The sequence below is a fragment of the Lepidochelys kempii genome, chromosome 1 (genome assembly GCF_965140285.1).
Source record: "Lepidochelys kempii isolate rLepKem1 chromosome 1, rLepKem1.hap1, whole genome shotgun sequence".
In the NCBI taxonomy this organism is placed as follows: Eukaryota; Metazoa; Chordata; order Testudines; family Cheloniidae; genus Lepidochelys; species Lepidochelys kempii.
In genome coordinates this window covers 130059723-130085250 of record NC_136380.1, presented here as the reverse complement: position 1 = coordinate 130085250, position 25528 = coordinate 130059723, and the positions used below count along the sequence as shown (strand labels likewise).

General features: G+C 38.4%; 1 protein-coding gene across 6 annotated transcripts in view; it reads left to right on the top strand.

The window, feature by feature from the left end:
- NLGN4X (neuroligin 4 X-linked) overlaps positions 1-25528 on the top strand; it is a 251139-nt gene that overhangs the window by 122161 nt on the left and 103450 nt on the right. The window lies entirely within an intron of this gene.

Below are 25528 nucleotides of genomic sequence, written 5' to 3'. Positions count from 1 at the left end.
TTTTTCTGCTTGTTATATAGAGAGCAATGGTGATATTCTGATTGCTGTTCTAAGACACCTTCTGGGTTCTCCACATAAACCTTCTACATTAATTTAATTCCATTTTCTCTGGCTGTACATCTTGGTTCAGAGAAGAGGGCTTTCTTCTTTTTTCTACAATCAGTTATGTAGGATGCAATTCTACCCTTACGCTGAGTAGTGCTTATTCTGCTTGTAGCCTTACAGACTTCCATGGGACTACTTGCAGACTATGGAATGCTACTCACTCAATGTGACTCAGGGCAGCAGAATCAGGACCTTAATTAGTATTTTTAGATATATCAGAGAGATTTGCACACAGGGGCAGAGGCCTCATGACCACCTTCCCATTCCTTATGGCAGATGAAAGAGGGGTCCAGAAAGTTGAGGGGCTTGTGAAAGATTTTTCTGTTTTTAGCACAGCATCACAGTGTGGAATGGTTGAGAAGCTCTGGAGTGGGCTAATCATTTTTTTAATTTATTTTTATTTTTAAGTTCCTGACTTCTACTATTCTATAGCTAGTAGCTCCTGTTTCCTGATGTCACTAAAACATTTAATTTTCCAGCACTGTATAATGAGAAATGTTAGAGACTGCAGTATGTTTATTCTTGTCCAGCAAATTCTCAATCCAACCTTAATTTCTCATTTTGTATGCTCTTATACTAATAACTGCTCATCTGCCTAAGCATTTCTAAGACTTATATTAAAAAGGATACCTAATTAAAGTCTGAATCATGACCTGGCTTGCATAGCCATGCAAGGGAGAGTAAGGAGGCCCCACTATTCTCTGGTGTGGGGTACCCATACTAAGTGGAGCAGCACTGGAGGGGGATCAGGCTTCACAGAGCCAATATATCCCCCTGAGAGTACATGGGTAGGGGTGCTTGGCAAAGGGTGGAGCCTTGGCTACACATGACCAGGGCACCAGAGAACATACAGTATGTTGCGTACAGCCCCAGTTTTGTTTACTCCCCACCAGAACAGTGGGGAAATCAGGAGGGAGATTGTGACTCAATGAGGTTGCTTGAGGGGACGTTTAATAATTTTAATGTGCTGGAGACAGATTGTGTAGGCACAGTCTAGCTCTAAATAACAGTGCATCTTGGGATAAATAAACTGAGTGTGAAATGAGTAAAAGAATTAATGTGTATGTGTGTGTCTTTATTCAACCAACTGAAAGATTCTGTGTGAGTGCAGTAGTGTAGTCAAGGGTAAACGCGGCTAAACAGAGTTTATCCATTTCTCATTTGGGGAATATGGAGTTTAATTGTGGGTTAGTTTACCCACTTCTTTGTTTACAACCACACCACTTTGTGAGAGTTTATCAAAGTTAAAGAAAAATTATTTCCCTGGGGTGGAAAGGAAAACCAAAGTTGGGAAACAATTAAAAGACTGTAGTCTCAGAAAGGGATAGTGGGAAATGAGCTAAGGATAATCACTGAAATGGGTGTTGCATTAACAAATAAAAATTTATACTTAAATTATCTAAGCCTGAGTTTTCATTAACTTCTACTTCAATTTTACATCTGACATTTTTAAAATGAAAGAAATCCATGTCCCCCCCATCACAAATCCAGTCATGTATTACTACTATATAATGTTTTATATAGTGTACTGTAAGACTATATTGCTTGATAGTACAGATTTGCACAGCAATATCCCCTACGTATAGTAAAATAGATACATTCCACCCTCATTCTAAGACACTATCATCATACTTTACATTAAATGCCACCATTACAGAACATAAAGACATATTTCATATTTATAATGAAGATGTGAAAGCACAGAATTTGACATTTTCTTTCTTGACTTACTTGTTCCTAAGTATGCCATTTGGTGCATCTGTGTGGGTGGATGAGCTTTACATTTCAAGACTGGAGCTGCATATTTGCATGATGTACTCATTTGTTATGTATTTTGAAATGTATTTATGGTGCATTTTTTACCTCCCCATTTTCCTTAAAAACAAAAGTTCTATTCATGTAATCCCAGAATTACGATGTCTTTATTAACACAACACAAAATTTATCTTTGGTAGCAATGACTATGTGGACAAGCTGATAATATAAAAGTGCTATTCCTTAAAGTCACTGACAGAGTGCGATGTGTGCATTGCATTGCGACGGGTTACATCACTGGTCGTAACATGATGTAACCCAACGCAGCATGATGTAAGCGTCGTGATACATTGGAGATTTAAAGAAACAGCAATACTTTTTTCTCTCTTTCGGTTACATGTGGATACTCCTGTTCCACTCATTAATTACCTACACTATTATTAAATTGAGTAAGTTCCCTTCTAATTCCAAAGTGATGTTACAGGCAAAGCAATCATAATGTACTACAGGAGTCCTTCACAATAGATAGCTGTTATGATGTATTTACTTCACGATGGCTGCAAATGTTTTTCCTCCCACTTTAAGTGCCACCATAAATAGTTTTCTGATTTAAAGAAGTCACTTTAACACAGCAGTTAAAGGCTATTTTGAATGTTGAAATGGTGCACATGATTTATTATGGTAATCTTTAATTGCGTAAATACATTTCAGTGGTTGAAATACTTAAATTTGCATTGCAAATTGAAATGTGAAAAGGGCCGTGAAGGAATCCGTCCCCTTACCCCATTTATCATTACAACTATAAATAAATTTTCTAGAGCTGTTGCTGTTTTTAGATGGATTATACCTGTCCCTCCTGCCGCTGTGTACAGGTCAGAGGGGCCTTTGAGTCCCTGGGGACTCAATAGGTCTGAACAGATCAGAGCTTCTCTTTGTCCTCACCGCTGCCTGCAGGTCAGATCATTTTCGTGTGACTTTTACTACTACATACATTCTGAATTTCTTAGTCAGTTGTTATTGTCATTAGCAAATAGGCCTACTCATACTGCAAAATATATCATCCTTAGAATATAAATTGCACCAATTATTCCCGTGTTGTTTTTTATTTTTTTGAGAGCATTATGAAGCATGCATAATTTCTTTTAAATTCATGTAATTTTTTTTTTATCCTCTGGCAAATATTTATACTATTACTTTTAGGACAATTGGAAAAGAATATCACATTTATAGATAAAGTAATGTCACTCCATTTATTAGTTAGCATTACCAAACATTCAGAGACTCTGAGGGAGCTGCTGCTTTATTTTATTTTTTTTAACTGTAGCTTCAATATAAAATACAGTGCCTATGTTAAAGAGTAAGCTTGTCTCAACCTTAACTGTAGTGAAGCTGTCATTCCTCTGTCATGTTAATTGAAAATGTTCTTCACCATAAAAAAAAAAAAAAAGAAACAGAAAGAAACAGCTCTTTCCCCAATGAGCTTATATTCTAAGACTCAGAAGTGAAGAAAAACCTATGCCCCATGCACAGTTAGGACTCCTTGCATTGTGGTTTGAGTGCCTGGGAGGAGTATGGAAGTGAGGTAAGCAGGAGTCTATGTGCCAGGTGCCACCTTCAAGGAAGTATGCAGGGATGGGCAGAGAAGATCTGCTTCCAGATGCCAATTAGCAGGGCTGAGCTGGTATGGAAGGGTAAATAAGCAGTATCCTTTTCAGGGCTGCAGGAGGTCACTTCCTCTTCTATACTCTCCCGAGCAAGGTTGGGAGCAGAAGAGGAATTGTGATTCCTACATTATAATTTCTTATACTGGGCTCTTCCTGAATTGGTAATGCTCCACATCTTAAAGGTTTGATATAGAGTTAAATTTAAATCTAGCTCTAAATTAGGCAATTCAATCAAAACGCACAGGGTCTATTTTTTGCTCTGATATATTGGTGTTATGTCCTGAGTAACTGTATTGGATTGAGAATCAATTTATAATGATGCAACTGAGAACAGAATTTGGAACATAGAATTGCTGTACCAGATCAGACCAGTGGTTTATCTTGCCCAGTATCCTGTCTCTGACAGTGGACAGTACTCGATGGTTCAGAGAAAGGTACAAGAAAACTTACAGTGGAATGGACAATTATGGAGTAACTAGACCTTATGAGACATTTCTTCCTAACCCCAGATAGTGATTGCCATGCATTCTGGCTATGTCTATACTACAATCTAAGGGTGTGATTCCCCAGCTCATGTACATATCATATACTCGAGCTAGCTCAATCAGAGCACAGCTCAGTCATGACCAGTACACACCTGCCTGAAACTGGTGGGTACACATTCCTATGCGGCTGTAGCCATTGCCTATGCTACTGTGGCTGCACTTCTATTTATACTTATGCTAGCTCTCATCAAGCTAGCTTGAGTATGTGTATACAAGCCGGGGAATACACATGGCCTCTGAAGCCTGAGGGCTTATGGGCTCAATCCTGTAAATCACTGGGCACTCAGGCCCCAGTTCGGCAAGGCACTTAAGCATGTGCATAACATTATGGATGTGAATTGTACCATTGACTTCACTGGTACTGCTCACATGGTTCATGTTAAGTATGTACTTAAGTATTTTGCTTGATAAGGAACAGAGGTTAAGTACTTTGCAGTTTTAAGTTCCATATCCTTACATTTCTTCTTATTTAAAGTCACTGAAAGTGTTCTCATTATCTTTATAAATGTCTTACTTATTATTTGCTTTACTCCTATTGAATAGTTGGTCTCAGTAATATCTTGTAATGTTTCATAGGTTGTTATAAATGTGTTGATAAAAAAGAAGCTATTTTCTTGTTGTGAGTTTTGAATTTCTTTCTTTCTTTTGTGTCTGCTTGTTCTTGTATTATGTGTGAAGACAAATAGCATTTGTTACACCAGGAATGTTTGAGTATCTTTTTTCAACATTTTCTATAGAGGGGTCATCCAAGTCTAACCCTATATGTGGTAGAAATGGACAATGCAATATTTATACTTCTGTTATGTCCCTTCTTATTCTTCAGCATTCTTCATCCCGTTCATTTAAATTTCTCTTCACACAATATTTTTCCATGCCTCCAATCATTTAAAATGCAGACTCTAGACCTTTTCTATTTTTACTCTATCTTTTATGAGATAATGATACTAGAACTGAACACGGCATTCCATGTGAGAGCACACCATTGACTTATATGACAGCATTATAAAATTTTCAGAATTATTTTATACTAGTCTTTGGACATTCTAAACATTGTATTTGCTGCTTTATTTTTTTTAAGATTCTCATTGACCTGTCTATTGTGATTCCCAGGTCTTGTTTTCCCTGAGTGGTTGCAGATAATTTAGAACCCAGTAATCTGCATGAGTGTTTCTGCTATTGTTCATTGCCTTGGACTGGTAAACATTAAATGTCATCAGCCATTGTGCCACCCATTCACTTAATTTTATAATATCTCCCTGAAGATGCACACAGTCTCTTTTATCTTGATTACCTCAAATGGTATCTGCAAATTTTGAAACATCCTAGGTCATCCCCTTTTCCATTTCATTAACAACATGTTAAAAACACTGGCCTAGTATGAAATGTTGGGGCACTACACTATTAATCTTTTGCCATGTTGAGAATTGACCTCTGATTACTTTTTGACATATTCTGTCTCCAGCCACGTTCTAATCCATAAAACTATTCCACCTCTCACTCTTTGAGTAATTTAGTTTGCTTTAACAGCTTTTTAGAGAGGGAGTTTATCAAAGACTTATTGGAAAGTCCAAACAAATATCAGCTGGTTTCCTTTATCTACTACTTTGATGAAATACCCAAAGAATTCTAATAGATTAAAGAGGCACAAATTTTCTTTACAGAAGCCAGGTTGGTTTGTGTTGATCCTGTCATGTTTATCTATATGTTTTATTATTTTATTTTTAACTATTTTCCTGGTATTAAACTAAGGCTTATTGGTCTATAATAAAATTAGTGCCTTTTTAAATTAGTTATAATATATGTTGCTTTTAGTCTTGTGGTATATTAGCTGATTAAATTAGGACTTTCAGTACTTTGTCAACAGCTCAGCTATGTCATTCTTAAATGCTTTCAGAACTCTTGGGTGTGTGCAGTCTGAGCCTGGTGACTTGTTACTCTTTATCTATTTGTTCTAGTCCCCCCTCTTTTGATACTTCATTCTTTGAAAATGTCTCATCTTTATTACCTACTCTTTTTGGGTATCCCCCTAACATCTTCTGTTGCAAAGACTGCTGCATATTAACTATTTATTTTCTCCACAATATCTGTGTCTTCCTTAATTTCTCCCTTAACTCCCTGGTACTTCAAGAGAATGACTAATTCCCTTGTAGGCTTTTTGAAAAACTAGATATGTGAAATTAGAGAAGAGGAAATCAAGGCAACTGAGATAAAGTGCACACTCAAGAAGCTTGGAAGCAAAAGAGAGAAAGAACATAGGTCAGTAGCTATAGAAGCAAAAAAATGGTGGAGGAAGATTTAATTGTAGTGTTGAAGTATACCAAAGTAGGTATGAAGACTGAGGAAATGTAGTAAAAATGGTTGAGGATAAGAGCAGTGTGCAGGGCAATAGAAAGTATGACACATCTCTGTGTCATGAACAGGGTGAAGGGAGAGTATGATGATGTTGGGTGTGGAGGAGTAAAAAGGAAGGAGAGGGTGAGATAGGGGCAAGAGCCCTTGTCAGATGATATCACCATCTGATTGAAGAAATCTGTGAGCTAATTGTCAGAGAAGGAGGCTCATCAATTATATGAATGATTTGTTTTGTACTGAAATGATAGTTTTAATGGATTTGGAACCAATTTTCAAAGTCAAGACTCTGACTCTGGTTCACGATGTAAATCCTTCAAATACAGCCATCATCCTTACATTGCATGAATAATGAATTGCGTGTCAAAAACAACGAGACTTTTTTTTCAAAATGTAAGCAAAAACAAACCATGTCTCTTGATAATACCATGACAAGCTTTGATGTTTTATCTCTATACATCAGTGGGATTATATAATAGGCTGTTACACTAAATTTATGATGAAGATGGACCAAAAAATAGTTCATATACAAAAAAAATCAAGATCTATATTGTCAAGGATTTTACTGTTTCTTTGAGAACAGAACTATTCAGATATTGGGGGTTTTTTCAGTCCACATTGACAGTTTTATCATACTTTGTCCGTGAAACATGAGGAATTACCCCACTTCAATAGTGGGCTGAAGGATAAAACAGAGAGCACTGTATTTTCTCTTGGCATTTTCTTGTATCGTTAAAAAGGCCAAGAGAAATTTTTAGAAGAACAGAGAGAGCATGACAAATGTCACACATGCAGTGAAAGAGATGAAAATTGCCTTTTGGTTGTTTTTACCAAAAGGACAAAAAAGAAAAAAAATCACCTTTCACCTGGTACTTTTTCAAACTTTGCCTCAGGTGAAAAGCACTGGCAGAAACTGCTTTTTTTTGTTCAGTTGAAATGAAGAGTTGTGCATCAGAGAGAAGGGGAGAGCTGAAGGTCACAGGGTAAGTTGAGCTTGCTACATCATTTAGTCTTGATCAGTGGGGCTTAAGGAACTAAGCTAAAAAGGAAGTTTTCACAGGTATCAGAAGAAAAACTGAAAGAAAATAGCCCAAGAGATTTACAAAAGATCTTATAAGAACATAAGAATGGACATACCGGGTCAGACCAACGGTCCATCTAGCCCAGTATCCTGTCTTCAAACAGTGGCTAGTGCCAGCTGCTTCAGAATGAATGAACGGAACAGAGTCATTTATTGAGTGATAAGAAAAGGAGGACTTGTGGCACCTTAGAGACTAACCAATTTATTGGAGCATGAGCTTTCATGAGCTACAGCTCACTTCACGAAACTTTATGCTCAAATAAATTGGTTAGTCTCTAAGGTGCCACGAGTACTCCTTTTCTTTTTGCAAATACAGACTAACACGGCTGTTACTCTGAAACCTGTCATTATTGAGTGATACATCCCCTGTCGTCCAGTCCTAGAAATCAGATGTTTACGGACACCCAGAGCATGGGGTTGAGTCCCAGACCACCTTGGTAATAGCCATTGATGGACCTATCCTCCATGAACTTATCCAATTCTTTTTTGAACCTTGTTATACTTTTGGCCTTCACAACATCCCTCACAATGAGTCCCATGGATTGACTGTGTTGTCATGGATTGACTGTGTACTTCCTTATGTTCATTTAAAACATAAAACAGGGTCGGTCCTGGGGCCGGTTTTATTCAATATCTTCATAAATGATCTGGAGGATGGTGTGGATTGCACTCTCAGCAAATTTGCGGATGATACTAAACTGGGAGGAGTGGTAGATATGCTGGAGGGGAGGGATAGGATACAGAAGGACCTAGACCAATTGGAAGATTGGGCCAAAAGGAATCTGATGAGGTTCAATAAGGATAAGTGCAGGGTCCTGCACTTAGGACGGAAGAACCCAATGCACAGCTACAGACTAGGGACCGAATGGCTAGGCAGCAGTTCTGCGGAAAAGGACCTAGGGGTGACAGTGGACGAGAAGCTGGATATGAGTCAGCAGTGTGCCCTTGTTGCCAAGAAGGCCAATGGCATTTTGGGATGTATAAGTAGGGGCATAGCGAGCAGATCGAGGGATGTGATCGTTCCCCTCTATTCGACATTGGTGAGGCCTCATCTGGAGTACTGTGTCCAGTTTTGGGCCCCACACTTCAAGAAGGATGTGGATAAATTGGAGAGAGTCCAGCGAAGGGCAACAAAAATGATTAGGGGACTGGAACACATGAGTTATGAGGAGAGGCTGAGGGAGCTGGAATTGTTTAGCCTGCAGAAGAGAAGAATGAGGGGGGATTTGATAGCTGCTTTCAACTACCTGAAAGGGGGTTCCAAAGAGGATGGCTCTAGACTGTTCTCAATGGTAGCAGATGACAGAACGAGGAGTAATGGTCTCAAGTTGCAGTGGGGGAGGTTTAGATTGGATATTAGGAAAAACTTTTTCACTAAGAGGGTGGTGAAACACTGGAATGCGTTACCTAGGGAGGTGGTAGAATCTCCTTCCTTAGAGGTTTTTAAGGTCAGGCTTGACAAAGCCCTGGCTGGGATGATTTAACTGGGAATTGGTCCTGCTTTGAGCAGGGGGTTGGACTAGATGACCTTCTGGGGTCCCTTCCAACCCTGATATTCTATGATTCTATGATTCTATGAAAACCTGCAGCCTATTAATTTCATTGGGGGAACCCTAGTTCATGTGTTATTTCAAGGGGTAAATTACACTTCCTTATTCACGTTCTCCACAACATTCATGATTTTATAGACCTCTATCATGTACCTGGCACTTAGTTGCCTCTTTTCTAAGATGAACAGTCTCAATCTTTTTAATCTCTCCTCGTAGAGAAGCTGTTCCATACCCCTAATCATTTTTATTTCTCCTCATATTTTTTTTTTTGCAATTCTAATATATCTTTTTTTGAGATGGGGAGACCAGAACTGCACGCAGTATTCAAGATGTGCACATATCATGGATTTCTATAGTAGCACTATATTTGCTGTCTTATTATCTATCCCTTTCCTACTGGTTCCTAACATTCTGTTACCCTTTTTGACTGCCACTGCATACAGAGAACTATCCACAATGACTCCAAGATCTCTTTCTTGAGAGGTAGCAGCTAATTTAGACTCCATCACTTTGTATGTACAGTTGGGATTATGTTTTCCAATGTGCATTACTTTGCATTTATCAGCATTGAATGTCATCCGCCATTGTGTTGCCCCATCACCATATTTTAGTGAGATGGCTTTGTAACTCTTCACAGTCAGCTTTGGACTTAGCTATCTTGAGTAATTTTCTATCATCTGCAAACAAATTTGTTGTTCTGTATTTTTAAACATGCTATTTTGTTGTTGTTTATGTTATTTATGGGTAAAAAGGAAGTTGGAGGATAGCAGAAGGAATGATGTTGGCCAGGGTGATAGTATTTGTTTTGATTTTTCTAAGTGAATTTCAGTGTTCATAAAAGAGACAGCCTACTGATGCAACATAGAGCTAGGTGTCAGCTATAACTGATGTCAGCTCCAGAATCTCACACCCCTGCCAATTCACTTTGTAAGTGACCTTTAACACCTCGAGTAGATTTACGTCCCAGGACTTTCTTCTCCTGAACAAAACTGTCAGTTGCATTTAATTTCCTTGAATATGATTTAAATTGTACATTTTAGTTGTTTGAGACAAAGATACATTGTGTTCTCTACAATTGAATGCAATGCAAGTGATTTCTTATTTTGTAATGTAGTCAGTAAAATACATATAACAGATAGCAGAACATCATCAACCAACATACATTCAATAATATTGATTAAGGAAACCAAGGGAAGGTAAGATTGCCCTGTTCATTCTCACCTTAATATAGAGAATATTTCTATAAATCTTAGGTGGTTAGAACATGGTTTGATGGAAGAAATCATGTACACTGAATTCAGTAATAAATAAGGCCTGACTGATTTTAAAGGACATTGGGTCACTGTTAGTGGTGTTAGATCCATGAGAATCAAAACCCTAAAATGGCTTTGGGTAGAAGACAATGTCATCACTTATCACAGTGTTGTGTCACACTAAGAGGGATGACTGCTGTTTTGACCCTAGAGAGTTCCTTATGTCTATAATATTAACGGATACTTCTTGTAGGTTCAATTTTCCTCTTGCTCTGAAAGTTATCTATTTGCTTTCATCTACATCTGCTCTCATTTCTTTCCCAAGTTCTGTTTTTGCCTAGCTTACAGTTTAAGATTTTTTTTTCACTAGGACAGTGGTTGTAGTAAATTACCTCCTCACTGCTGCAATTATCTGTCTCACAATACTTTCATAGAATTCACAATATTTCATTGCTGTTAATTGGCCTGTTCCTGAGGATTTTGTGGGCTTAAATTATTTCCAGATTAACATCTTTAAGGAAGGGAATACATTCTTTTTTCTGCTTTCAAACTATTATTTTTATTTGTATCTTTCCATTTCTAAAAGCCCACGGAATTGACATCCAAACACACATCATTTTAGATCATAAGCTCTTTCAGGCAAGAATTCTATTACTTTAGCAGGTTTATTCTATTGTTGAGTTTTACACCTATAATACTAAATAATTATGAACAATAAAATATTTAGCTGAAGCTTTCAGGGTGACTCTTATCACCTTCTTCTTCCTTTTATTGTGATGCACTATTCAGCTTTAGTGCTGTTAACTTTTGGTTCAAGTCCATAGGATGTGTGTAGCATTTTCTTCTGCATTTCTGGCAAGTACTTCAATCTACAATTTTGTAAGACATGAGGTTATCTATAATGTCTAAGCCTACATTTTAGGTCACGGATATTTTTAGTAAAAGTTGTGGACAGGTCACGGGCAGAATAACAAAAATTCACGGCCTGTGACCTGTCCATGATGTTTACTATATATTCTTAAGTAAAACTTCAGAGAGGGACCATGGATGCTTGGGGGGGGGCAGCCTGGGACCCAGCTGGTGCTGGGGGAGGCAGGCAGTGGTGTGTGGCCCAGGACCCCCGCTGGTGCTGGGGTGGGGTTGGGCTTGGCTGGGCTGGCAGGGGCTCCCTATCTGGCTCCGTGTTTCTCTGCAGCTCCTAGGCAGAGGAGGAGCCAGGGGGCTCGGCATGCTGCTCTCACCACAAGCACCAGCTGCACTGCTGCCATTGGCCAGGAACTGAAGCCAATGAATGCTGCGGGGAAGGGGCCTGCAGGCGCGGGCAGTGCACAGAGCCCCCAGTCTCTCCTCTGCCTAGGAGCTGCACGGCTATGCCAGTGGGAGCCAGGGAGCCCCTCAGACCAAGGTGCCCCCCCACATCCTCCAACCCCTTGCCCCTAGCCCTGAGCCCCCCCCACACACCCAAACTGCTGCTACTGGCCCAGGGACTGCCCAGCTTAGGCAGCCCCTGAGCCAGCACTGGCCGCTGAAGAAGTCACGGAGGTCATGGAAAGTCACGGAATTCATGACTTCTGTGACAGATTTGCGGCCTTAATCATGTCCCATGTAGGATTTTGCTTTCCTTGAAATACTGTTAGTAAAAATTATGACTACTAACCTACTGTTTTTCATCTTAACTCTTTCTCATTTGAACTTTCATTCTTTAAATGTAACTTCACTCAGATAGGGATAAGTACATTGTAGAGCATAGAGGCAGTTGCCATAGACAGACAAAGCAGGCAATTTCAGCAGATATCTGAAGAACAGCTGAGTGAAGTAATCTCAATTTTTAATTTTTAAATAAAGATGGATATTTTTTGCTAAAAGATCTCTAGGAATTATTCTGGGGAAGTCTTATGGCCTTTGTAATACATGGGGCAATACTAGTGGATCACAGCCCTTTTTCTGGCCTTGGAATCTATGAATCCGTCAGTTGACAACATTTAGGTTACTGATTATTGAGTAAGTTAAATTTCTTCTGCAGTTCTCTAAAAATGGAAAAAACACGCATCATATAACTCACTTATGGTTACAATAGTTGCCTATGTAACCAAAACTTCCAGCAAAATGTTTACCCTTCTATTCTTAATTTGGCATTCCCAAGGCAAAGATGAGATACCATAGCTATTATTAACATTTCTGTTACAAGTTCGCAAGGTTCCAAATTTTCCAGTTATGCTTCAGAATTGAACGATCCACTTCTCGCAGAATCTACTGAAATAACCAACTATCTAGCTTCTCTACTAATATGTAACTATCTAATATATATCCCATAGCTGCTGGTTTTCTATTGCAGTACATTCATTGTTTATCTCTAGATTATTTACAGCTCTCTGAAACTTTAGTGTATGTTCCACCACTAGAATATTTCTGTTATAAATGTGGCAGGTATCTAGGTAGAACTAGTCAGCTGAGCTTCAGAATGTTCCATGTATAAGCTACCATTGTATAGGAACGGAATCAATTGCAATAGAACTGGGTTTTGTTGGGTTTTTTGTTGGTTTGTTTTTTGTGGTGGTTCAAACATCAATGGAATTATGTATTGGAGAACCCTATCCCCACGTGGAGACTCACTGATATCACTATTCTTAGTGACTGAAGCCACAAGATCGCTTACACACACTGCTGCTGATTATTAAGCAAACCAGTAGTCTTTTTGAAGTTAATGGGATTACTCATGTTTACAGTTAAGCATATGCTTAAGTGCTTTGCTAGATAGGGCCAGAGTACTCAGCATTTTCCAGGATGGAGCCTTAAATTAATAATGGCATAAAGTAAAATAAGTGCATATTCTAACATTTTTATTTAGAAACTGACAGTCAAATTTTTGATTAAAAACAAGCCTGGAACCAGTTTAACCTTTAATAAATTATCTTCCCCAAGTTTTGAAAGGACTTTATTGATGGTGAGGTGGGTGCAAGCAATATTAGCAATCAAACTACTCACACTGTGCCCTGACATAGTAAAATTCTGCTCTGAGAAATGTTAACATGATTTTTTGCATTTGCACCTGCCATAGAAACTCCAGTAAGATGGAGAAGTGTGGGCTGGTTGAGTTTACTGCCAATGTTTTGTATAAGTAGTATTCTTCCAGTTGCAGGGAGAAAAGTTTTGCTTCTGTTTGACTTATATATAAGTCTTATATATAAGATATATAAGTATATATCTGTGTGGCAGATCTGTAGATTTTAACATGTTTCACAACTCACGCAACAAGCCCTCCATGCTCAGTTCAGCCTCAAGTCAAAAAGAGCAGACTCAGTAATGTGGGTAGTGTTTCAGACACTTCCTTTATTGGCCAGGGGTCACTGGCAGGATAGACTTCACAATGGCTTCTTTCTTCAGAGCTGTTAGAGACTGTTACATCAAAGCAATGTACTCTATTTAGAAGCTTTTAAGCTCTAGATCCGCTCATGTGGAGCAACTCGTGTATAAAAAAATCCTTATCAAAACTGTCACTGCACATCTGTTTCACTTCATTATTAAATGACTTGGCCTGGTTAATTAAAACAAAATGCAGGTACTACAATCCTTACAGTGGGAAAGTGGACCAGAAAAAACATTTTAAAGAATGGAACTGGCGTAAACAGCACACTGTTCTGTAATTTATATTCAAAATTTAATTTCATTTTAAATAAGTATTTCTAAATAGAATTTTTTTGCATATATCTAAAAAAACATTTAAACTATTTTTGTTTTAGATAGGTAAGACATTTCCTTTGCTCTGTGGTGAATCCATTTACAACAACATTATTCTGGCTCAGGAGAGCCCAGTGGTGAAATGGCTTAAGGTGAAATCAAAAGGGAAACTGATCTGTCTAATCTCCTTGTCCAGGATGAGTGAAATGCAAGTATAAACAAACACGACTAGTGGAAAAATAAATGGCAGAAGTTCACATCTTTTTAGCTGTAATAACCTAAAGTTTTAATAATAAACAAAATGAGGAATTTTTAAAGCTATATGAGCCACATTCTTCCCTAACTTGTTCCCTTTGACTTCATATGGCTCATAGAGAAGTAAGGATAGAATTAGGCTACTTGTTTCTATCTTGTCATCATAAAGGAGAGAGCATGGTAGAATCAGAGAACATTTTACCAGATCATAAGAGCAGCAGTTTCTTTTCTGACTTCTCTCCTCCCTCTCCCTTTCCCTCCCCTAAATATGTTAGATACATAAATAAACTAGTAAAGTCCATGGTCTGAATGCCAAGTTTCAGGCAAATGTACGTTTGCTTTTTTTAGTTTTGATTTAGACCTACTAAAATAAGAGAATGTTGACAGGACTATTAACCGTAGTTGGACATAAGGAGTTATATTTTCAACATCTCAAGAGATATACTAATCTATGCTTTGTTTTGGATCGGAGAAAGAGAGAGAGTGTGTACGTGTACAAGTGCATGTGTGCTGTTGGTATCTGAATACAGGTGCAACATTGCCAACTCCATGTGTTCAAAAATTATGAGGCAGGCCACAAAATAATGAGATTTTTAAAAAAAATAAGTAAATCCTGATGTTTTCAACTATTTAGTGTACTCTTGGGTCACATTTATATAGTTTTTTCTCTGCAACCATTAGGGATGGATGCTAAGATTTTTATGTAATGACATGACTCCTAGAGCTGGAGCTTTAAACAAAACACCTGCTATCATGAAGATTTGTGATATAATTGAAAAATATGGCAACACTGAGGGTGGATGATTCACCCAGTATCCTTCTTGGTAGGGTGAGCACCTAGAAAAGAACTGTGGATAAAAAGACTAATTTCACCACAGTGAAACTCCTAAAGCACCATTCTTCTTGAGTAGCCAGATCTGGGTGAAAGGCAGATAGAATGGGATAGGAGCTCTCTCCCCAGGTTCAATATCACTTTGCATAGATTACTACAGCCAAATGGCCGGACTAGCCTTCCTGGTCCCTTACACAGCAACTCCACCCAATGAGGACCCTACAGAGAACAGTTTATCAGCAGATCCTTAGGCCCTGTCCCCACACTGCCCCTTTCCCTTTTAGAGCAGAACTTGACCAGATGTGCTGCCAGGTGACCCTCTACAGGGGATTTGTCCCTCCATGTGTATTCTCAAGAGAAGCTAGAATTTATTGTAAGTGTTTTTAAAAAAAATAGGTAATTTGGTCCATGGTGCAGTTTGCCTCTTTTTACTAATGATTGAGCTTTTTTATTGCAAAGGTGGGGAGATTTCAGAAGGGGCAAAATTGTGAACTTCCCACAAATCACCTCATGAAACATTTCCCTATTTTGAAAAAGGGATGGGCTCTGTTGGGGGCGGGGAGAATGGGTATAAAATGCCAGTCATTCACCTTCAGAGTTTCCCTTACGTGTTTCATGCTAAAAAAGGAAATGTTGAAACAACTAGTTCACCGATTTAGGAGTAACATTATATCCCCTCTGTGCATCGTTTGCAGGAGTTAGGCCACGATCTGGCAATTGGATCCTTGCATCCACACAAAGCACCATGTAAGACAGTAGGGCTCCATCTGGGGGCGGAGCTCCACCTGCAGGTTTTAGGCCTTAGTTGTTTGTCTAGGGCCCACCACGCTGAGTGTCTGAAGAAAAGTGCTTAACTTGTGATAATCCAAGAAAATTAAAAGTGATTTTCTTTAGGGACAAATTAAGTTCATGAAATCATTGTACCTTACGGTTGTGATTCTGATTGAGACTCACTGGACTGAATGCTCATCTGTGGCCAAACTCCAACCAGCACAGCCAAGGAGAGTGGCAAAGGCAGCGTTATGCCTCCTTTTAATATGACCGAGTCTTGGGAGTTGGCCCAAACTGGGGTGGTCTGTTTGACTCAGCGTGTTTTAGGCCTAGTGTACACATGCAGTTACACTCTGTCCACTCTGGGTCAAAGGGTGCTAAATCAGTTCCTAAACCAATCTGGTTATATCAGGCCACAAACTGTGCATAAACAGGATCTTAGAACTATTCCTCAGCTGCTCTAAATTGCACTTGCTGATAATGTCTTCCAGTGAGCAGCTTCATCAGTTGAGGATTGGTCGAGTACAACATTGCTCTGACCACGCCATCAGCCTGATTCAACACTGAAGGGGGCGTTAATTTGACATGTTGGTTCTACATCACCTGGAGATCCCCCACAGTGGGGAAAGCTACAAGGGGTGGTTAAGTCAACTTTCTCTTGGCTTTTCACTGTTAGAGCAAGGTGGAACAGGGGGGCAAAATTTGGCCCATTATATACTTAGTTACTTATTAATTCATTATGACACTTGCTGTGGAATCAACACTACAGCAGACTGCCCTATTCTAGAGAGAAGTCTATCTAACAGATGCTTTGAAATCACAAGATGCCTTGGGTTATTTTGGCTTACTAATCACAAAGCAAAACCTCTGAACAGCAAGGTGCTTAAAAGAACCTGAGTATAAATCATTTGATTTTCAACAGCCAGTAGAGCTGTTAACACATTAAACTGTTTATACTGAGTGGAGCAGGGTGCATTCTCACAGACTCACAGTCTGCAATGGGTTTTTGTTTTAAAGCCAGCTTGTGAAGTTGCATCACATATGGCCAAGCTTGTTTTCGCCTTCTCTTTTTAATGATCAAAAGGTCTCTTTCACAGTGATTAATGTTCAGATTTTGAATTTCACTTGTAACACAAGTTAATAGCAACCAGCCCCCAGCAGGAAAGAGAAACACATCAATGTGAATAGAGGCAGATCCTCAGCTGGTGTAATTCTGCATAGCTCTATATGTGCTTATGGTGCTTAATCATTTTGTTGTTGCTACTGCAGTAGCACCTAGGGGGTCCAAACGAGAGATAAGGGTCTGATTGGACTATGTACTGTATAAAATGTAACATAAAGATAGTTCCTAGTCTGGCACTCTTACAGTTCAAGGATTAAGTCAGTTTAGCTGAGGATCAAGTCCTACATATGGAAGTACAGTAGAACCTCAGAGTAACAGACACCGCAGTTACAAACTGACCGCTCAACCAGAAACCTCATTTGGGCCAAAAGTACACAATCAGGCATCAGCAGAGAAAAAAACAAAACCCCCACAAATACAGTACTGCATTAAAAATACACTATTAGAAAAATAAAGGGAAAGTTTAAACAAAAAGATTTGACAAGGTAAGGAAACTGTTTCTGTTCTTGTTTCATTTAAATTAAGATGGTTAAAAGCAGCATTTTTCTTCTGCACCGTAAAATTTCAAAGCTGTATTAAGTCAATGTTCAGTTGTAAACTTTTGAAAGGACAACCATAACGTTTTGTTCAGCGTTATGAACATATAAGAGTTACAGACATTCCCAGGATGTTAGTAATGCTGAGGTTCTACTGTATTATTTTTTTCAAAGTGCTTTGTTACTGCTCTGCATATCCACAAATGTAGCAGTCCTCCTCTGTGCCTGGGTCCCAGGCCATTTCTGAGTGCCATTGCAGGGGGAGCGCTCAGGACAAAGATCTCCCATACACTATACAGAAAGTGGTAGGACAGCTGCTTCCATGACACCTCCATCCTTCACTGAATGATTCCACGCACCTCAAATATGTTGGCCAGTGTAACTGCCTGGGCATTCCAAGGAACACATGCTGCACCATGTATATGGTGATAGGTACATCCTTGCTTAGAGCAACAGGAAACTGTCTGAGTCACAGTCTGCTTCCTGGGTTCTTCTGGGGCAGTACATCAGTGTATTCACTACCATAAACAATTGGGAAGTGTGGCAAAACCACAGGGAAAGAGTAACAATTCCTTCCTTGCTCTTTGGGGGATGCAATTATTCAGTGTTCACCCTTCTCTTCTAATATGGTACATGTTTCACTCCTCTTTTATTTATTGATTAATCCATGCTTTGAATGATGTAAGAAATAATACTGAAAGACAAGGATGTGGCCATATAATTATACTAATATATAAGCACAGAGAGCTGACTGTGCACTTGCATCCATTAGTATTCCCAGACTTATTTAGTGTTTCACTTTGCAACATTAAATTTTTTTTTATGTAGTTTTGTGTAAATATTTTTGGGTTTTGGCCCATTTCTATTGTGTTAAAAGGAGTATGTGAAATAATGTTTAATATTGTTGGTGTCTTTCTCTTCTACATTGAGCACAGAGCTTTCAGGGATACTGCATTTATTCAGTCCAGCCAAGCATGAATGTTCAATAACATTGTCACTTGACGTAATTAAGTCTCTTATCCTGGACAGGAGCATTTTCCTGGCTGTGCTGAGAGCAGCCGTTTGAAAGTGACTGCGGCCTGGGATTGCAGTGAGTTTCAAACTGTTACAGCTGATGCCATTAGGAAAGTGCTACTGTGAAGGAACACAAATTCAATTATCTTGAGTGTCCATTAGTTAAATGCTGCTTCTATACAGAGATAGCAGTTGGAATACAAAGCAATTTTTTGTGTGGTTCCTATCAAATGATGACCATTTTAATTTTGTTTTTGGTTACTAAGTGACAGAGTAGCAGTTCAAAAAATGCATCCATTCAATTAAATCAGAAACATTTGCAGTAAAATTCTGAGTGAAAAATCTTGACATTGACTTCAGCATTAAATATTAGTCAGGACAATAGAGATCCAAGCCTTGTTGTCAATTAGAAGAGGGAGAGATGAGAGGCATCTAATTTGTGTTTGAAGATCCCCTTGAAATCACTTAAGGCAACTGTTAGAGGAATTACAGAGGCTCTGCTCAAGGGGTGGAAACATTTGAAAGAAAGAAAGAAAATATACAGAAGCAAAATTCTCACAACTGAATATTTTTTATTTATTTTGCATTGAATATAGACATTCTATTTCAATTGTTATAAAAGTTTCCTTTGATTCAAACTTTCTGCTTTTGAATATAACCCTTTTTGCAGAATAATTTCATACAGCAACAGACAACAGCAAGTACTAATTTAATAATTAATGCATAAGCTAGCATTGAACATGTGTCCAATACACAAATGCATATGGATGGGAGTCAGATCAGGTCAATCCTGGATGGGGATTGAAAAAGCAGGATCATCAGCATTCTCTCCCCTTACCTTGACCCCTCCAAAGTCTACCCACAGGTGCACTGCACGATAGGTGCTGGAGTCACTGTCTGTAATGTCATTCAACTTTAATACCATGGGGATTCTCAAGCCTAATATAAATCTGACCTACTTTATCTTACATTGGCTGCCTACTATTCAGGTGAAATTATCCGGAGGGACAGCCTGTGAGCACAGCTCTTGTACTACCATGGGAGAGTTGCTGCCTTATGAATATGCTGCCTTAGGAGGTGCAGATGGATCAGAGAGCTGTGCTGGATCTGGAAGTTTCCTCCAGCTGTGCTGGGACAAGATGTAGATAACTCCCAGCTTCTTAACCCTTTACAGGTGAAAGGGTTTTTCCTCTGGCCAGGAGGGATTTTAAAGGTGTTTACCCTTCCCTTTATATTTATGACACAGGTCCTGAGTGCTTGCTGACCCAAGTCAGAATGATTTTGTGTGTGGATGGAAGGGGGGCTTTAAACCTGAGTAAAAGCCCAGGCAGAATGCAGTGTAGACATACCCTTAGGGTCCCAGCCAAAACAAATAAAACAATCCACACACAGGAAACAAGGTTAAATAAAATCATAATGGAAATTAAAAGAAACCTGTATGTGGCATCAGTGAAGATATTGGCCTCTCTCACTTACGAAGGTTGTGCAAGAATTTCAGTCTACCACAGAAATCATTGGGTCTCTAGTACACGTCATAGTCTCTTTCCCCTTCTTGGCCTAGAGCATCTGTGTCCTTATTTGCTGAGTGTAGAGGCTCTGCTGACTGTCAGACCTCTCTTTGTGAGCTAGGTAGCTCCACAGCCTGCTCCCTTCCCTGGGTTAGCCCTCCATCTGAGTGAAATTCCCTCCTTTTAACCCTCTTTCCAGTCCTGGCATGATTTGCAGGTGTGGAGGGGTGGGACCACTGTTCCTTAACCCCTTCCATGCTGATATGGCTTTATATACCGCATCCCAATAAGCAGCGCTGTTTAGATAGATAGACAGATAGATAATGCTTTTACATGGGAGGATGAAGAAGACAGTGGATTTACAACAGATTGTGGATAAATCAGAAAGGTGCCCCAACTCCAGAAATGCTATATCTGAATGACATTTTTGTTCATAGTCAAGGAGAATGTGAATCATTTGATGCATATATGACTTACATGAGGTGACATGACTCCTTAATATATGATAGCTTCTATGTAGAATGAACAGGGGAGGCACAGTCTGCTTTGAGAAACTGATTTAACCTGAACCTAATCCACAGATATTTGTAGACAAGTGAAATTAAGTGAATACAGAATTAGGATCTGAGTGCCTGAAGGAGTAGCATGTGATATCATTTCAGAAAGAGGAAATTTAAAAAACAACAACAACAAAGGACCATAAATACCAAAGAAACAATAAAAATGTTTTCTGACTGACAAAAATTCCTGATCCAGAACTCACTAAAGTCATTGGGAGCCATTCCAACAGGTTTTGGCTCAGCCTCTTAGATGTATTCCGGAACACCAGCCAAGACGTCATCCAGCATTTGGTCAGATGTATCCTTAATTGATACCTTGTTCCAGTTGTCATGTACAGAACAGGATCCCAACATCTTCAGAAACCTGAACTTTCATAGAAATATTATCCTAAATGTAACCAAGACTATCTGAAGCACATTTAATGCACGTTTTAAAATACTACATGTTTCACATAAATATTTTGGCCCTGGTAGCCCAGAACTTCAATTCCCTATTATTTCTTATTCTGTTTGTGAAGTGCCATGTAAATTTATGGCACTGTCTAAATTAATACTTCTAATAATGTGCATCAGTGGTCATCAGCTGATTCCATTCCAGAAGCCACTCTGGAATTCCCTTTGATCTATCTAGGATCCCTCCTCATTTAGTAATGTGGGAAAGACAGTGTGGTCAGAATCGTTTGACCATGACTTCAAGGTTGTTGTATGTGATGCAGTAGATTAAGCTGACAAAAAAAAAATACTACAGACACTATCTTTTAATTAACAATAAAAACATCTCACAGCGAATGAAATATAGCAAATAAAAGAGAAACAATTTGTTCACTCAACAAATAGGTAAGTACACATGGAAATAATGTTACATTATATAGAGGCACAGGTGAGTCCATGGTTCCTCCTTCAGGCTGTAAAGAATAAAAAGCATAATGTGTGACATTGCAAAGTCATATTCCATACCCTTTACATCCCCCATGTACTGCAGTCCTGTTATGTGCACTGGAGTGTGTTTGCATCTCATCATACCTAATTTAGAGTTCCTAAATTCTCTTTTCTCAGGGTCTGCTGAAAGTAGAGGTGGCTAACCACCACTTTGCAAAATAGACAGAAGGCATTTTATTCAGGGATATCAAATTTAACTATCTTACACTGACACACAAAATGAAAAGGGCAAAATGGAGTGTCTGGCTGCTGATATTCACTGCTTTTCTGCATGCTTTCCAGATCCAGAACCCTAATACCAACCATTGGACTGTTGCTACTACATGAGGGAGGGTGAGCCTGGCTCCCAGATAGGCAGTTCTAGCTCTACTGGTACCATAATCCTCCATCACTCCACCATCACTCCACTATTTATCACTTCCTGTGTAAGGGACTGATGTTACACTGAAGTAATTATTTAGTGGGCTCAGGATCAAGAATTAAAAGAGAAAAAAAATATCTTTCTGTTAAGATGATTGATAGACCGCCAAATTCGCTTGTTGCATGCGTACTTGGAATGCATAGGAGCATGTGTAGAAGGCAGCACTAACTGTTTAGTTCAATGATCGCCAGATAGACAATTAAAAAAAATCTTTCATATCCTTGCACGTTTCTTATCTGGTCAAAGAAGCTGAATCATTACCATCTCTATGACATATTAAAGCAAAGCTGAAGCCTTCCACAAAACCATTTGTCTAGATAACTGCTCCCTGCCTGCAAAGCCCAAGCTTTGGTGTGCATTTGTCTACCTTATCTTAGTATGCCTCAAACCCTATGCACTGCCATCTGGACAAGGGTGTTCTGCCCTGTGGGGTGGGGAATAGGTACTGTGTCCAGAACTGGTGTATATGTATATTTGTGCAGGGAATACAGTGAGTTAGAGGAACAGCAGATGGAAGTTTTCTGTTTTAAAAGAAAAGGGAAACCTGAGCGGTGTCCTATGATAGAGGTAGAGAGATCCTGCTTCCCTTCATGGTACTTAAACTCTTATCACAGAGCTCTGTCATCACAGACTGTACACACGTCACCCCATACAGCATGTGAGAATCGGAAATCAGTACGGCTCTAACAATTCAGCTAGTCCTTGGTGGGGTTGAACTTGCCTGACAATATCTGGAAACTGAAGTTTTGGCTGCATTGTCTGAACTATCCCTGAATGTATCAAAAAATGTAGTAAACTCTCATCAAAGGTTTATTTACATAGTACCATGTGAATTACTCATATATCCCACTAGTTATCCTGGACCACCACAGCTGATTGTATTCCAGGATGTTCTGCATCCAAAACAATTTTTATCTGCAGTTTCTCACCATTACCTTATGGCCATGTCCCTTGCCTTTTTTATAGTATGTGAGCAATCATATGCATGATAGGAGAATATAGCCTCATCTGTTTCCCACACACACACACATTCAAAGTTCCCAAAAGAATGAATGATGGTTTGAATGGTTGTATATGACATTACAAGTGTACAGATAGCATTTTAATGGGTGTATGTTTTGTAGCATTTCTTTATTTGTATTAGTGACATGAAAACAATTTCCTGTGGTTAATATGGCAGATTTGTATTTGACACATGATTTTCATCTATTGTTGTATGTATATTAGGAAATGTCCTCCAGGAGAGGCCTAACATCAGTATGTACTGGATTGCTGCTATAGGTGTACAAACTTGACCCTAGTAGATATAGTATAAGTGGATATGTATGATTCATCCATTTACCTTTAGGCTTCATGGTTTTTCCACCTCACTGGTGGAATAACTTTTTACATTTGACCACAATCTCTTTTTTCCTTGGGTAGCATTTGGAAAGGGATTTGTTAAGGCAACACTCCTCTCTTTTGACTGAATCACCTTTCCAGAAGCTTACTCAGACTATTTTTGGAGACTAGGTGGCACAAATCCCTGTTTGGTGCCTGGAATTTCTGCTCTGCATCTGAGATCAACCTAATAAATTCATAGATTTTAAGGCCAGAATAGACCATCAAATCATTTAGTCTGACATCCTGTGTAACACAGAATTTTCACCCAGTTACTCCTGTTTTGAGCCCAATAACTTGTGTTTGACTAATCGTATCTTCCAGAAAAGCTTCCAGTCTTGATCTGAAGACATCAAGAGATGGAGAATCCACCACTGTCTTTAGTAGTTTGTTCCAATGGTTAATCTCCCTCACTGTTTTTTTATGTGCCTTATTTCTAATTTGAATTCATCTGGCTTTAAATTCCAGCTATAGGGACCTTATGTGAGTAGCTCTCCTTGAATGTTCACATATAAAATCTGGTTTCAGAGTAACAGCCGTGTTAGTCTGTATTCGCAAAAAGAAAAGGAGTACTTGTGGCACCTTAGAGACTAACCCATTTATTTGAGCTTGAGCTTTCGTGAGCTACAGCTCACTTCATCGGATGCACTGCTTTCTTGTCAAGATGGTAGCATAAAGCAAAACGATGTACAGGACACATTTCAACACCACTTGTTGAACTAATAATATTTTTAGTACATTCCATTCTTATTTGCAGTGACCATTGTATTGTCTTGGAATATTTTACCTTTAATTAGTGGTGTTTTTTCTAATTTAGTTTTAAATAGAAAAGTAGAAGAAAAATAAAGTGACAATTTTCTATGGAAAATTGGTACTTGTTAAAAATTCTGAACACAATAGACTGATTTTTTTGTTCAACTCCATTCATTTAAAGCTTTTTGAACACAAACCTGTGAGTACATCAAAATATTTAAGTAATTTAATGTCAATATGGAAACTAAAGTTACCAAGTGAGATTTACAGAGAATAGGCCCTTATCCTGAACTCAGTCAAGTCAGTAAGAGTTTTGCTACTGAATACAATAGGAGGAGGATTGAGCCAACTATGGAATCAGCATAAATTGTAAAAGAAAACATATTGTTATAGCAGATCCTACCATATGTTTCATTGTGAGATATATGTTTTGCCTGTATAAAAAAGTATGTAGCTCCACTTCAATCTGAACAGAAAATATACTTCCCAGTAAAGACAATAAAGACATATACCAGTTAGCTTGGTGATTTAGCCCATTAATCACTCATCTTTAAAGCCACATTTCAATTCTAACTGTGCTTAGAGAGGAAATGAATTTTCTATTCTTATTTTAATCTCTAGCAGATAACTGGTCACATTACAGTGAACTATTTGCTGTACAGTTAGCAATACATGATCAGATGCCTAGCACCAGAATAGTTATATGACATTTTAAAGACAAGATTTAGACTCATTATCAGAATTGAGGATGGGGAGAGATGGCCTTATAACTATCTGTACCATTGCATCTTTTTTCTCCTGAGCACAAGACAAATATATAATATGATGAATACACGTGAGTGTTTATTATTATTAAGTAAGTCTATGATAAATAATTATGGTTTTATTGTCATGGTAAGTAACTATTTTCAGTTAATTTCTGATTATGTAAAGGCCATTCAATGCGCTTTCATGTGAGTCAGGGCTAATTGTGGGCTGATTCCATAGCTTGGAGCGAGTCTTTCACAATTTATTTCTTCAGTTTTTCAAATTTGGTGTTTTTAATATCTTTTTGCTTACCTAGGAAATTGGATTTAAAGAATAAAGGGCATTCTGGATTGTCTTGATCCAGACCAAGTGTTACATAAAACTCATACATAATTTTATTTTCATTAAAGTATTTAATAAATCATAATCAGAATGACTCAAGTATTAAGTTAATTCAGATAGTGACTAAAAGGTGGTAATTTCTGCAAGATTACAGATATAAATAAAAATACCTGTATTTCTTATGAAAAACTGATAATTTGGTGGATTTAATATTTTTATTTATATTACTTTTTAATTGCACATTATTTTTGTTTTTGCAGCAATGCCTTTTAACCAAAATAGCTTCATTGTCACAGGATTTACTAGAGATATACATATATTTTTTTCAAATAATATTTTGGATTTGTTCTTCTTGACATCTTATGTT